This window comes from Parasteatoda tepidariorum, chromosome 1, assembly GCF_982258835.1.
Source record: "Parasteatoda tepidariorum strain Cologne lab strain chromosome 1, Ptep-v5.0, whole genome shotgun sequence".
NCBI classification, from domain to species: domain Eukaryota; kingdom Metazoa; phylum Arthropoda; class Arachnida; order Araneae; family Theridiidae; genus Parasteatoda; species Parasteatoda tepidariorum.
In genome coordinates this window covers 53,468,181-53,484,823 of record NC_141755.1, presented here as the reverse complement: position 1 = coordinate 53,484,823, position 16,643 = coordinate 53,468,181, and positions in this window count along the sequence as shown.

Below are 16,643 nucleotides of genomic sequence, written 5' to 3'. Positions count from 1 at the left end.
TTAGATACACATGCTTCTGGATATTGGTGCAACACCAGCTTAATTGGTTACCTGCAACTGTTGTCATCTTAGTTAAATCGTGGTATTTGTCGATGCAGAAGCCAATCTGGTTCGGGTACTCAATAAAATCTCATTTAAATCACATTCGAATTCAGAAGCCAATCTGGTTCGGTGTAATCATTTCACTTCTTCACGAGTTGCAAATACCTAAGTACGAATATAAAGCAAGATGCCATTATATATATATACCTGTCCAAATTATTAGAGTCTAAAAATTCGACGCACTATAAGATTGTTTGTAAAATCTTAATTATCAGGTCATACTATACAGCTTTATTGTTTTTACTCGGCTGAAGCCTGTTTGAACATGTTTACGTTCGTGTATCAATTGGTTAACATTGTAATGCAATACGTTCAAAATAAATACAAATAGGAAGTATATGAGAAATCTTCTGAATAAAAACCTATTACATGCATGTCTAAATATAAAAGTAGTGCATGTAAACTCGTGCAAAACATGTAATTATTGAAAAATTCTAAAAATTTGATCTTATTATTATAATATATACTAATATAATACTTGATATAATAAATATTCCATATTTATATAATATATCGTCGAGTTTATCCAATTGTCGAATTTTTATTATGTATCGTCGAATTTAACCAATTGATACAAGAACGCAAACAAATGCAAACCAGCTTCAGTCGCGTAAAAAACAATAAAGCTGTATAGTATTAGTATCACATGATAATTAAGATTTTACATAGAATCTTATAGTGCGTCCAATAATTTGTCCAGAGACTGTATATATATGTATACTATATGAAAAAGCCAAAGTTTTCTGAAAATAGAAAGCGCTTATGATCTAGTTTTTCAATATTTAATAAAAATGTCTCAGAAAGTGAGAATTATTCGTTGATTTTTATAATTTACATAAAGTTAGAAAAATTTCGTAAAATTGTCAATTTTTAAAATTTTTAATAGATTTTGTATGTAATAATATAAGCGATTATATAAGCATGTATATAAGCGATTTGTCCGTTTCAAAGCTCAGGTAATGAAGAACTATGCTACCTATGAAAAAAGACGCGCGTCAATATGCAAAAGAAAAGAAAAAAGAGAAGGCTAAAGTTTTATGAGAATGAAAAATATTTGCTTTTTTTTTTTTTTACTTTTCTAAAATTACTCGGCTGCATTGTTCGGGTTTATAAAAATGATTTTAATAATTTACCCCCAGGTTGAAAAATCTCATCAAGTGAGCGATAATAATTTTCTTAAAAAATATTTGAGCTATTTGTCTCTGAAGCGCAGATAATTCTTCACTGCATAGTTTAAAATTACAACTATTTTTAAAGGGCTTAAACTGTGATTTGTTCCTTTGCAAGAAACCTTCAAAGAACGCCCTTTTTAAGATAACAGAAGAGAAAAAGATCTTCCACTTAAAAGGTAATATTTATGTAACAGAAAACCTAACTAGCCGTAAAACAACGATTCGAAACGCCAAAATTCACTTTTTCCACCAAAATGGTCTTTTAGTGTTCACAAAAGCATGACAGTTTAGATTATCTTAAACAGTTATAATGACCGTATTTTGAGCGATAGTGTTTATGTTTTGCTTTCAGATTTTATTTGAAAATTCATGTTCCATTAGGAACTTCGGAAGCAGTTTTGTGCTCCACTGGAGAGGAGATGGTCGTTTCGTTTTTAACCGACCCACTAACTTATTAAACAGGATGATAGTGGCAGGAAAATTCCGTTATTTTTAGCAATTGCAAAACCGAACGGTTATATAAGTTGACAGGAGTCGTAGTTTTATTTTAATAAATTAAAACAGTACTTTTTTTATTTATTTAAGTAGTCATTGGGTTTTAAGGTCAGGATGTAGAATCGGTAACCATTGTGGTTCAGGGAAAATAACGTTCGCCTCCCAATGAGATTGTTCGGGGTTCGAATCCCAGCAATGATTGGTCGATACGAATTTAGCACCCTGCTCACACCGACCGCAGTGGTATATGGATCATGGGTTAAAGTCTCCTTGCCGTCAGACTAACCGTAGGAGGTTTTCTCTTCATGTAATGCAAATGTGAGTTAGTTCTATCTAAAAATCCTCCACGAAGGCAAAATTTCTCCCAATACTTGATTCCGGGGTTCCCTTGTCTTCTGTATTGGATTAAGAATTACAACGGAGTTGAATATTAGTAGTCGTAAACTCAAAACTGGGTCGGCTGTTCAACGACGGTTATAAAAGATGTAGAATTTAACCGCTTGGTTTAGCAATAATTTTCGTTCAGTTTTGCTGAAAGCCCGTTCTTAGTAGACATGATATTCTTGGCTATCTTTGCTTATATTGGCGTCACCTTTAGGTTATCGCAACTTTTTAAATCAGCAAGCATACGAGGTGGTTGTTATCGAATTTAAAGAAAATGCTTCAAATTTTTTTCAACCCAACTCATTTTTTCTCTTAAAATAGGTATTTTGAACTTTTTCTCCTAAATATGTATTCTGTTAGTTTTTCTTAACTTCAGTAGACTCATCGTGAAACTCCTTTGTCATCTTTTTTAGTAGTCCTAATTTATCAGAACAGCTACGACCCCTATAAGCGTTTGAAATTAAAACAATGAAGTAAATTAAAATAAAGTAAAATAAAATAAATAAATAAAGCAAAGTAGTAAAATAGAATTAAAAGAATCATGATTTTTCACAATCTCAAAAAATCTGCATCAAGACTTCCTACAACAGGGGTGGCGAACCTTTATACACCAACGTGTCATTTTCTCTAAAAAATTGCTTAATGAGGTCATAGACGTGCCGTAAAATAATAATACTAAATACTATCAACTCAAAACTCTTTATTTACATTGAAAAAAAATACATTTTGCAATATCTCAGTTATACAAGTAATTCCACTTAAAGTAACATCAGTGTGACTTCCGTTGTTGCAGATTAGATGACCAATAACTTATATTAGGTTGTAAGATGTTTGTTTAAGCAGGACTGTTGATTTTTTTTGCTAGTTATTTATTGTTAGCTTGTTTTTTACTGTTATTAATTGTTTTTTAGTATTAATTTTTAATTTTTTTTATTAATAATTGTTTATTATTTTGTTTGTTTTTTGTGAATTTTAATTTAATTGTTACATATGCTTCATAGCGTAATAACATTTGTGTAATAACAATTCATAGTGTAACAGCAATTGTGATCGATGGAGTGCCCAAAATATTGTGTCGCTTGTCATAAATGGCACGCGTGCCATTGGTTCGCCATCCCTGTACAACATTATATACAGGGTTATTCATAATTCCCTCCGTCTGTAAACGCCATTTTTCTTTACTACAACTGGCTTCATTGGTATATGTTACTGCCATCTACCGGCAACTGCTTAAATTAAAACTTGAATACTTTGGGAATAATTTTATATGTTCTTTTTTGCCATATTCATCTTCGTTCTTTTACTATAACGCTTCGAAACCCCGGAGAGAATTATGAATAACCCTGTTCTTGCGACAATCATTTTAAATGTGCAGACAAGTTCTGTGAATCGTAGCCAGTGGAGCACACTCTTTGTTTTAAACTCGTTTAATTGTTTTATACTGTTCTTTCTCAAGTTTAAAACGATTGAACTTTTTCAACTCTTAAGTACGGTAATGTAATGGCTTTAACTGTTTAACCAGTCGGAATGCGCTCCACTGCTCTGGAATACATAATTCACCCTATGTTTAATTTGGCTTACAGATTATAGAAGACCATGTATCAAACGATAGAGATAGGTTTTTAGGTAAGGCCTGATTTATCATTAGGCTTTAGAGGCTCGGGCTATGGATTCCACCTAAATGTTACAAATAATTTTTTAATTTTTTCCTTAAAAATTGTTTAGTAAGAGTTAAGAAAAATTTAGATAAATATAATCTTAAAATTTACTTATGTTATAAATTATTTAAGGCTGTTTGGCCCTGGCAGTGTCCGGCACTTGTTTACCGAAGGCCTGTAGTATCGATATAACTGAAATGAGAATAGTTATAAATTCTCACGCTGAAAATTAAATTTCCTCAACCAACAATTCAATTTCCTAACACTTATTAAAGAATTCTTAGAAACAAAGTATGCGGGTATAGCAGACTCATTTATAGTGCTTTCCTGTTTAATAAATCAAGAAGGAAAATTAATTACAGAAATTATCCAAGAAATTAAAAGTAGAGTAGAGAGCTATGCATACTATTTAATCAAAAATACTAAATTTCCTTCCTGTTAAATTTGTAAACAGTCCCCTTTTTCAAATCTAAAAGAATAAAATAAAGTTGAATAATAAACATTTTTTCCTGATATACTTTTAATTTTGCCCAGAGCCATAATAAGCAAACGATTTCCCGTATTTTTAAATATACTTGTGTTATGTTCCATCGCAGGTGGCGCTGCTTAAAATGGTTTCCTCACGAACTGCAAGTAGTCAAGAGTTCCGTGAAATTCGACTCCAGAAATTCATGTGTATAACCCTTGTTATCATCATCATTTCAAATTGAACTTCTTTTTTATATTATTTTTTTTAATCCTTATGTCTCTCTTTTTTATAAATTTTTCCTTCCAAGTAATCTTTTGCTACCGTATTACACACACCAAAGCTTCTTCTTATCCATTTTATCGTTTTCATCTTCATTTCAGGTCATTGACAACTTTGGTAATGGTACAATATAAAAATGTACTTGATTACTTTCGATTTATAACTTAACCATATCAGAATGATTTTTATTTTTAACTAAATAAAAAATCGAAAGAAGATGAGCTGTCACGTTTTTGCGTATTATTAGCATTTGGAATGTGTGCGAATTTTTTTTTTTTTAACTTACTAAAGTAAACATTTTAATCAGTTAAGTGCTTTTATGAAAACAGTCTTAACTTAGTCATTTAAATATTTATATATATTTTTTTTAAACATTGATATGCACTCGTATTAACTGCCCTCTGGTTAAAACACAGTGAACGTTGAATTGTTTTAGATTTTACTTAATTATTTAAATAACAGCGACTATTTAATAACAGATTTAATTATACAAGATGTTCCGTAGTTACCACCCTTAATAATTATTTTGTGAATTTTTGTGGAAAATAAAAATATGTGCTTAAGCGGACAAAAATTACTACTTAATGGAAGGAAAAAAATATAATATCGAACTATAACGCATTACTATTGATGGAGTAGGGAATAAAAACATTAAATAAAGAGCGAATTGAAGCTTAAACCTGTTAATACTAGCCTTACAATTCTTCTGTCAACCAAATAGGTTTTGATGTATTTGACCTCACCTTCCCCGCTAATGATTCATTGAGTTTATGCCATCATTTTTTTTCTCTATATTTCGCGGCTTTATTTTCAACAAAGTGTGCTGTAATGATGTGAGTGATGTAATTCTTAACAAATTGGTGTGATCATGATGTTAAAGCGATAATTACGGAACAAGCTACGTATGTTATAAAAAGTTGTTAAATTGTTGATAATCGACACCTTTCTTACAAGATTTCACTAGATCTGACACCTGCGTTGTAATGTTAAACGTAAAAAAAATGTTTTTAAAAAAAATATTTTTAATACTATGATTACATCCTCAACGCCCAACAGTCAAATCGGTAGCAATATGTTTTTTTTTCGAAGTTATAATGTACTCTAGAATTTATGTTTTTACGAGCGTTAAATAAAATCGTTGAAGTAAGCTAATCTTTTTCTTAGAAATCGTAAAATATTTTAGGCTGTTATAACTAATATGAGCTTCAATGTAACTCGGGTTCGAATCCTAGCAGTGGCTGTTCGAAACGTGTTCCGCACCCGGCTCGCACCGACCACAATGCTGACGTAAAATATCCTACAGTTTATATATGGGTAATGGGTCAGAGTCCCCTTGTCGTCAGGCTAACCGTTGGAGGTTTTCGTGGTTTTCATTTCCGTGTAACACAAATGCGGGTTAGTTCCATCAAAATTTCCAGTACGAAGTCAAATTTCTCCCAATACTTGATCCAGGAGTTCCTTTGACTTCTGAATTAGGTTCAAAATTACAAAGCTACGGACTTACATTAGCAGTCGTAAACTCAAAATTGGGTCGGCTGTTCAACGTCGGTTATAAAATAAAATATGACCTTCGAAATTTAAATATGCCATTTTAACTGTTAATCAATAAAGGTTATTGAACAAAACGCAAACAATTTAAACCAAAAAACTGTTTATGTTTTGACTTTGAACTAGCTTTTATTCCGAGAAATTAGTAATACAGTATATCATTGCTGCGAATTCGTACTGATTTTTAGAAAATTCTTTTTAGTATATTTAAAAAAAAATTGCAAAACTTTCTTCGTGATATTTGAGCTATGTCTATTTCACCACCACAAGAAAAAATTTATGAGAGAGCGTAAAAGATGTTACTTATAATATTATTAAAAATTCTTAGATTAAGAAATTCTCTTTTTTTATTTTCCTGTGGCGATTTTTTTTAAAGATTTTTTCAGAAGACTTGCACTAGTTCAGAAAAGTAGGATAACTAGTACTAGTATAAATACTAACTTTCATAATTGCAATGGGTGATAGGGCAAGTCTATATCCCCTCAAATCAAACCGAGTTACACGGGTCATATTTATTTAGTCTTCGATTTAGTAAGTTTGGTTTCGTATGTAACAGTAAATAGTTGAAATCCTTTTTCCTGTGTAGTTTCCTGCAAAAATGCGAAGTGACTAGGGTATCCGTAATTTCGCGTTCCGCTATAAGGACTAGAACAAAAAAAAAAGCTACATATACTACTTTACCACTGAGAAGCTTAGAGACCTACTTGAGTTTACTTTGAAACTTATTACTAAAAGGATAAGAAAAAATTCGTTGTTAAAGTTTTATTTAGGATATTTACAACAATTTTCAGTCAGGATCCGTTTATATTATTTGTATATGGGTGACTGTCATGAAATATGAAAATTCACTGTCCCTTGCCCCAAGATCTAATACTATACTAAAAGAGCTTTTTTCTTAAAAAAAATTAATAAATTGCATTGCTGTTAGCATTTTAAAATGACTTTGCACTAGTATTGACTGTTTTGTACAGTTAAAAAATTTAATTGAACTTCAAAATGTCATTTTCCTGCATGTCCCAAACAATGTTTCCAATAATAACTAGCTTCAAAACTTCCCATAAATTTTTCAATATCTAATTTTTTTTATCTCTACCGGTGTAAGCATTTCTAGAATATACGCAGAGGGTATTATTTACAAAAACTTCGCTTAAAATAATTTTTTCTGTCCATAATTTGTTTGTCCCAAGAAAATCTGTCAAAAATTCCATATTAAAGCCTAATATATTGTTTTAAACCTACTATAAATGATTAATATTATAAATAATCTAATAATATTATGCTACTATCTACCATAAATATTCTCTAAATACAGTTCCTATGGGAGTAAATCTTTCTTTAGTAAACGTGAGTTTCACGACTCTTTACTTTTTAATCTGACTTTAGACTTCGATAATAACATGGATGAGCGAGCCACGCGACGCGTAACACTGTGGAATTTTAACTGCGCCAACCGAATTTTTATTACAAAATTTGAAAAAATAACCATATCGTCTTCAAGTGCTTTGTCAAAAAAAAAGTGACGTTTAAGTTTGGTGTAGTATAACCAAAGAATATATTCTTTGGTATAACCTCGTTCGATGCTACCAACATTAATTTGAACCTTCTATCAATCAATTCCTCCGAATGAAGAAGTAAGAGTATATTCTCATTATAATTCCGTTGTTTCTGATTTATCATTTTTAGTATTTTCCTCCCCGATCCTGATCAACGGTACGTGAAAAACTCAAGGTGATACGTAAAGAATATTCAATTTTGAATTTTAAAAAAAATTGCTTCGTGATTAAAAAAAACAAACAATTATTTATTGTATTCGCCTGCGCAACTTTTCCTTCTGAAATAAGATTGCGTCGCAGCTTTATATAGAAGCCTTTTCGCCTCAACTTTATAAAGTGAGGGCGAAATTTCTTCATTTTTAGTTAGTTACCTGGTAGGAGTTTAGTTGCAGTACTTTGACTATCGAAAAAAATTTCCTTTAATGGAGAAATATATAAAATTAAGAATTTTCCTGACAGGAAATTTAAAAAATTTAAAAAAGTGTTGTAGTTGTTATAACGTTAAACTATTCACTGCCCACCCAGCTTTAGATAGATGGGTACAAGCTTGGGAGTGAAGTAAAGGTGGTTGGTGCGCAATTCTGACCAAATTACTCATAATGCTGAAGGTCACAAAATTGTGAACCTTTAACTCCCCTCTTAGCCCACGACTGGCTGTTGAGGGAATGTTTCACTAATTAGTTTTACTGATTTTATGCATTTATTTTGAGACAATTAGATTATGTTTTGATTTTACGTAAGAACAATGTAAATCATTTTACTTCCTCAACAGCATCAAATGTCATTTCTGCAATAAATCATTTTAATGCCCATAGTAACCAAGATTATCTCCCTTTGAGGGCTTTGTTTCTAAATAGAGAGAGTGTGGTCCACTCAATATGCTTAAAAATATTAGAAATTAAATACACCGAAGAGCCATTACATTATGGCCACCTTCCATCTATAACAATGGGCTCGGCCAGGTTTTCATGGTTTCTCGCCCAGGAACAATGTTTTCATGGGGCACATTAGGACCCATAATCCGCATAGAAAAATCCCTGACATCTGTAAGCTACTTGAACATAGTTGAAGACCAGGTTCACCCATTCATGGCAACAGTTTTTCCTGCGGGGGATGGTGTTTACCAACAGGATAATGCATCAGGTCATAAGGGTCAAATCGTCATGGATTGGTTCGAGGAACATTCCAGTGACTTTCAAGTCATGTCTTACCCCCCAAATTCACCTGACCTTAATCCAATAGAGCATTTGTGGTCCTACTTGGAAAACCAAATTCGTGCTGCCACGCTACCCCCTCGCAATGTGAGGGAATTGCAGGACCAGTTGGTGAGCACTTGGTACCTGATGCCTCTGACTACCTATCAGCACCTTGTGGAATCAATGCCACGGCGGGTGCTAGCAGTTTTGAGGGCTAAAGGTGGTCTTACATGCTATTAGCAGGGTGGTCATAATGTAATAGCTCTTCGGTGTATATATTGGAGTTATTATTAAAATAGAATTAGCCTTACTTTCATGTTCATTCCATCACTAATTTGATAGAAGTAATTTCAATCTTATTGGTGATAAATTATTAAGGATGGTTTTCACCCAGATTATTTCTGCTGCCATACTGAGAGTGCAACAAATTAGACAAGTTAGTGAGTAGACTAAATGAAAAGTGCCCCAGTCTGCCCATTATTCAAATAAGGCCTTCATTTGCTGTTATAGTAGTGAGGACATGTAAATGTACGCTTGATAAGGATGTATAAAGTGTCCACTGTTTTGTATAATATGTACTTTGTAAAAAAAAAATTTATCCCAATTTTGATATCGGGAATTATATGTCGCTTGTGTTTAAAAAAATTTTACTATCAATCTGTAAATATTTTTGTTGAAGCTTACTAAAGGTGAGAAAAAACTAAATGTATGTTTCATCATTTACAAAAAGATATCAATTTGCTAAATATTTTATCTTTGAAGATGTTGAGTAGTAAAAGTTTAAAAAGTTTGCATTTTTGGGTCCTAATTTGGAATTGCGGAGGTTTTTTTTTTTCTTTTTTAACTTGGAGAAAGCCTACTTTTCCAAAGCATACACAGTCTACTGCTGAGGAACAGATATTGCGGTTCACGCTACAGCCAGTATTCCATATTGTCAGCCTGTTTTTTTTTCCAGCCAGTATTTTTGCTACCTTTTAATCTTACTATATCTCAGAAAAGTAGGTTGAACCATAATATCGATACCTTAAACCACAGTGTGATGCAAATTTGCTGCAGTTTTAATAAGGTGTTAAATAAAGCCATCGAAGTAGTGTTACCAAGCTTTAAAAAAAAACTAGAATAAAGATTAATTTATAACGTCGAAAGTCTTATCAGACTAGTGTCTTAATCAGGTTACAATGCATTTAAACGATATTATGGTTCAACACAGTTCAAAATTTCTTACAATATGCAGTGTGAGAGCTTCTAGCCACAGCTGATTTAAAGAACCATCTAGCTCAGTGGTTCCCAACCTTTTGTGGACCATCGCCCCCCTCTTGGGGTTGGCTGACACACATCGCCCCTTTCTCTTTTTGCTCAAAAAACCATTCATTGTTGCTTGTGAGCAACCAAACACTGAAAATATGCTATGTTATTTGATTTTAATTTAAATTGTAATGCAAATAAGGAGGCACATTTATACTGTCATTTTTATTAATTAAAAAAAATGTGCATCTTTTTTTTTCAAAAAGAAATTATATTTAAAACGGAATAATCAAAACAAAAGTACATTTTTTTAAATTCATATTTTAATGTAATCAAGAAAAAGTTAAAACGTTAACAACTAAAATTTGAGAAGAAAAAAAAATGAAGAGGGAGAAAGTACATTTTTACCACTTCAATGACTGCTCTGCGCTTGGTGTATTTCAAGTTAAAGCTTGAATGTCAGGTTTTATGCTGTTCAGATTTAAATGCCTTTGAAGCAAATGTCCAACATATCTCCTTGCTTTGTGAGCAGCTGGAAGACAGAACTAAATCCTCTCTCCACTAAATATGTTGACGGGAACGAGATGAGAAGCGGCTCAGTTTGTTTCCACAATTGTGGATAAGTGTCCATAAGCTTTACCCAAGCTTACTCGTAACCGCATTTTTTAAAGACGACTTTAGCCTCACAGTCATACTTCAAATCTAAAAACTCAGTCTACAAAGAGGAAGTGAGCTTATCCACAACTTCTAAAGAGAAAGGATCGAAAATCCAACCTGGACTTTCTAATTTCATCAAATCTTTAAATCTTGATTCCATAACTGATCAAGGTGATCAGTAAAAATTAAATTTTTTTTCTCGAGAATCTCGATATCTGCCATTGAACACTTTTTAAGAGCTGGAAATTGCATTAGCTCTTTGCGACCAATGTTTGACTTGTAGATATCAAACTTGGCGATGAATGAAGATATGATTCCCTTAGCCTTGATAATGTTCATTTTATTTCCTTGAAGTTTTACGTTGAAGTTTTACTTGCGTTGCTTCAAACTCTCACTTAAAACAGGATCAGTAGTATCGAGAAACTCAGTAACCGAATCCAGCAATTCGAAGAAACGGCTCAGTTTCCTTTTGAAAGTCATCTCACAGCTGTTTGTAGGAGCAGGAATTCGAAATCTTCATTTTCATGGCGAAGTTCTCGGAGCAAACGGTTATTAAGAGAATAGCTTTTATTTTATTGATGCCAGAAATAACCAATTTTTCGCAGCCAAAAGTTGACGATGAATGACATAATGAATGGTGAGATAATTTCCGGTACTTCTTTTTTAAGGTGACCCAGAAACCCAGTATGACAACCAGACATGGTTGGACCACCATCTGTTGCACAAGCACTTACATTTGTGAGGGGAATTTCTTTTACCTCAAAATAATCTTTGACCAATTTAAAAATCGATGATCCTTTTGTATCTGTGTTCAAAGTTCTTGTAAACAACATTTCCTTCTTAATCTCCTTACTCTCATTTATGAATCTTACGTAAGATAAAACAGCTTTGTTATCTATCACAGTTGATTCATCAATCTGCAACGCAAATTTACCTTCTATCAGAAATTTGATGAGTTTTGATTCAACGTCGGCGGCCATCTCATCAATACGCCTGGAAACAGTATTATTGCTCAGAGGAACAGTGACTCATCAGATTTCCGCTTGCGATATCAAAACGTATGACGAATTTTTGACTCTTGAATTTTTTTTAATTTTTAACTCTCATAATTCTTTGTCTACACCAGAACCATAGGTTTCATATATATTTTCAATTTCAATCTCAAATAGCTTTTACTATTAATATTATTAGCAATTTTTATATTTTAAGTACTCGTCGCCCCCTGATCGCCCCCCTAAGGATTATCGCCCCCTTGAGAAGCTCTATCGCCCCCAGGTTGGGAACCACTGATCTAGCTTCTTGTTTCGACGTTTAATGTGTCAGGCTAAACTAGATCAATTGCCCTACAGCAACTCATCAATAGTTTGCCTTTTCTAGTTACAAATGGCAACAATGCGTTCTTGTTTCTTCCTTCAACGAAATGATCAATTGGAGAACGATTGAAAGAAAAGTATGGTGAGATAAGTTCAAATCACGCGAATTTAAACATGCCTATAAACACCAGATCTTCAACTGAAATCCGGCCCGAACCCACAATCTCCTACGCTCAATCAGAAACGCCAATTGTGTCCTGTCACTGATAGCTTACGCACATTTGGTGCACTTTTTAGAGGTAAGCAATGTTTCTTTCTCTCTCTTTTAATCCGCATCATTTTCAGTGAAAATAATTTCTCATTTTTAACAATCCTCTGCAAGATAGTAGTTTGTTCTACTTTAACGAAGAGCTTGTATACTTGTCGCTTGTAAATGCCTAAATATTATAATGTTTACCAGTTACTACCTCTAGTCAACTTTAAGGAGTAGTTTATTAAAATATATTTAGCTCGTCTTTTTATTTAGAACCGTAACATCTTTAAACTTAGTCTTGATTATTTACTTGAATCCTATGCTACATTCTTCTGCACTGAGTATTGTGATGCAAAATGAAAAAACTAAGTTTCGTTGCATATTTTATTTTGACTTTTTGTTATGTGAAGTAATAGAATATACTATGCTGCATGCTTCAAAATTTATATATTTAGTAACCAATGAGAAAAACACACGCACAATCTAATTTTTTTGACTTTATGGATCACTCTGCTAGTGTAAAATTTTGGTATGTGAAGCTCAAAACTAGAATTGCCGTTACTAAGTAACAGGTAATTTTTCTTTTCGTATTTTGTAGAGCCTACTCTTCTTTGATTTATGCATGAAAACTTAAGTTTATATTTGAGTTTTTGCATGTACACTCAATTTGATTTGTACACTCAAACCTTTTTTTGTGTAATGAATAGGGACCGTATAAAAAATTTGCGCTAAACTTCACATGTAGCTATAAAAAATAGTTTTCGCAACGCAATTAAAATGTATTTTTTTATGCGATAGATAGGGACCGCATGAAAACAATTCTCACGTAGGTCACCAAGAGCTGTGGATCATTCACCCTCTGATATTTGTTTTAAAATCGTATAGTCTTAGATTTTTAAGGAAACTACCTTCCTTTTCGTTTTTGCTCTTATTCATTTTCAGGGATCATGTCTAAAAATGAAATAAAAATCCTTAAAATTTATATCTAAATAAAAAGCCCGAACTAACATGATGCAGATGCCTTTCAATGTTTATTTGCGATAAATGAATTTTTCCTTTGCTACGAAATAATTAAATCGCAATGCTAATTGCACATTTTATTTATTTACACGTAAATTCTTGTACGTCCAATAATCAAATTATGCTATTACAGAATTCAATACATATGTAATGTAGTTGGCTGACACAATACTTATGTAAAGTGATGAAATACATATCAAAAATCGAAAAAACTATATGGCTGATAAAACTTTCAATTTTTTTAAATAACTTCGTCAATTATGTTCCAGTTTGCTTGAAATCTTCACATATCGCATAAAAAAATAGCATGAATAAGAATTCGCACAAAAAATGACAGCGCAAAAACAGGTTCGCCTGTCTGTTGTAAGTATTATTAGCAATACAATACCTCATTCTAACTAACAGAATTTTTATTTTTTTTATTAATATTGATTTCTTTTAATCCTTTTACATTTATTGAAGTAAATGTTGCGAGAAACTATATACTTGGGGAAAGCGTAAAAAAGTTTTTTCTTCTATTTCTATAATGAGCGAAAATTGTAAAAAAGAAATGGTTAAAAAAATAAAAATGTTACCGTCATATAGGGTAAACTAATGCCAATTACTGGGTTGATATTGGACATTGATTTTACAAACTATGTTTTGAATTTGAATGTTATAATTTTCCTGTCATTAGTTGCTGTTTCAGTGAAGTTTTGAATTACATATTAAATTACTGTTTGCATTTAAGAGTAAATTTTCAAATGTTTAATTAAATATAAGATAATTTCACCATAAATTTATACGTTACATAACTTTTATCATCAAATTCCTATTTTTAAGTTGAACTCTCTATTAGCATTTATAAACATTATCTCAAACAGTTATTTTGTGATAATTAACTTCATGAATGTATTTCTACTTCAATTTTTTTTAAAATTGGTTCGGATGCTTTGCTTACTCGCCTTCTTAAGTCTGGATTTGTCAGATTTTTAAACCATTTTTTAAAAATTTGCTGAGATATTAGTTTAAGTGGTGGATCTATAAAATTTTGGTTAAGCAATTATTTAGAAAAGGGAGAAATAGTATAAAGTTAAAACATAGTTCTAAATATGAACAACGGCTTGCCGTAATACCAGAGCTGAAAAGACCACAATTAATCCATTCCTGTTTCTTACAAGTAATGTTGAAGATTATGATATTAATTACTTAAAATTAAAGGATACGAAAATAACCACACGCTTGTCATTGAAACAATACTTTAATATAACTTTGCAACAATATCTTACAAAGGTTCGTATGATGTATATGCTACAAAAATAAATTTTTATATGACCATTTACGTAACTGAAACATAACCAAAGGTTTTTTTTCTCTACTTTAACCCTGTTCTTTTACATGAAAATATATTTACACAGACAATATAATATGTAACAACAACTGAAAGAAGGCACAAAAACTTTCTCGAATATTAAAAATATACACTATATTTAAATAAAAGAATTTTCTCTGAACATTTTATAAGTTCAATAGGAATCTATATGGTTTCAAAAAATTGAAATCATAATTATTTTTCCATATAAAATAGGACCTCGATTATCCGAAAGAATTACCCATTTCGAAATATTCGTTTTATAGAAGTAACAATTTTTTAAATCTTTTTACATCAATACGCTCTGTATATAAATGTTATAATACTATGTAATAATACTATATGGAATATGTAATAATACTATATGGTACCCAAATTTAGTTTTAATGTGTCATGTATTAATTTTCTTTTTGTAAAATAGGCATAAATATATTTTATTTTCAAATACATTTGTACTAGTGCCTCAAGTAACAGTTCTCTTTCTAGCTCTGCTTGAATAAACTACTCGAACTAAGCAGCATCTAATTCTGAATCGTTAGTTGATTTCATTCATTTTTGAAATTTATTTCCTTAATTTGTTTAAAATTATGTAAGGCTATGTTTACAAATTTTACAAGCACAGATAACATAACATGGTTCCATTTAGCATAAAAAGAAGCTATTATAACCAGACTAAACTACTCTAATAATTACAAAAAAAGTGAAATAACGGAAATTGCAAGTTTGATTTCTTTGGAAAAGCTAAAGCAACCCACCAATAAAAAGCGTTAATTTGTAAGGCATACAGAATGATCAATTCATGTACAGATCAAAGGATTTTTTTAAATCTTATTATGTCAGAGTATGTTACTGAAATTGAGAAAAAAATAAGAACGTCAGAGAAAAGTGTTAATATTTCGCAATCGATTATGGTTAACAGAGGTATTCGGATTAAAGAGGTTCGGATAATCGAGGTTCTGTAGTTTGTAAAGGAATAATATCTGACATAAATGTCTCACTTAACAACGTGTATGGAATGTAGTCACCGGGAATAGTTTGGAATTTGCATTTGACATTCAGAAGTGCTATAAAAATTTATAGTTCAAATACATTTCATAAAATAAACCATTTTCAAAAAAATAATACTTATACAGTCATGTATTTTTCAAATAAAATTTGTATAAAAAATAACTCTTTTAGTAATACATAAAAATTGTGTACTTTTAAAAAAAGAGTTTACTCTTCTAAATATATATATATATTGGTGTATAGTATAGATAATTCTTTTTATCGATATGTCTAATCAGTCTTAGCGAAAAGAACACAAAATCCGAATTTTAAGTTTACTAGTATATTTACCAGTATATAAAAAGTTAATTATTAGTTAACTATGACTGTTTTCATTAAAATCATTTACATGAAATAAACTTGCTCGAAAGTTACGGATTCTTTTTCTTCAAAATTAAAATAACCTGAACTGTTTTTTGAGAGTTAAGAACTGGAAAAAACTAAATCTACTCAATTATAATGACAGATACTTTTACAACTTTTGCTTGAATCCATGTTTTATAATCATTTTACGTAATAAGTATTTTATAAAACTATCACAGTTCTTTGAAGTTTAAAAATCGTAGTAACTAAAATATTTGATTCATAGTGATTACCTACTTTTTACTTGTATCGATTTGTTATTATAAATCAAACAAAATTTATAAAATAAAAATGTTATATTTATATTATTTCTTTAATTTATTCAATAGTTAATATTATTTAACTGCACTTTTAAGTTTAAAAAATTGAAAAAAAATTAGAGAACTTATTTCAATTCCTACATATTTTATAATTGTGTCATCTGGGTAAAGAGGATTTTTGATAAAATATTTGGAATAATAGGAACTCTTTTTGCATATAAGTTATTTGTAGTGGTAAAAAATCATTCATTTATAAGGCAACTGGAAAATTATTAACA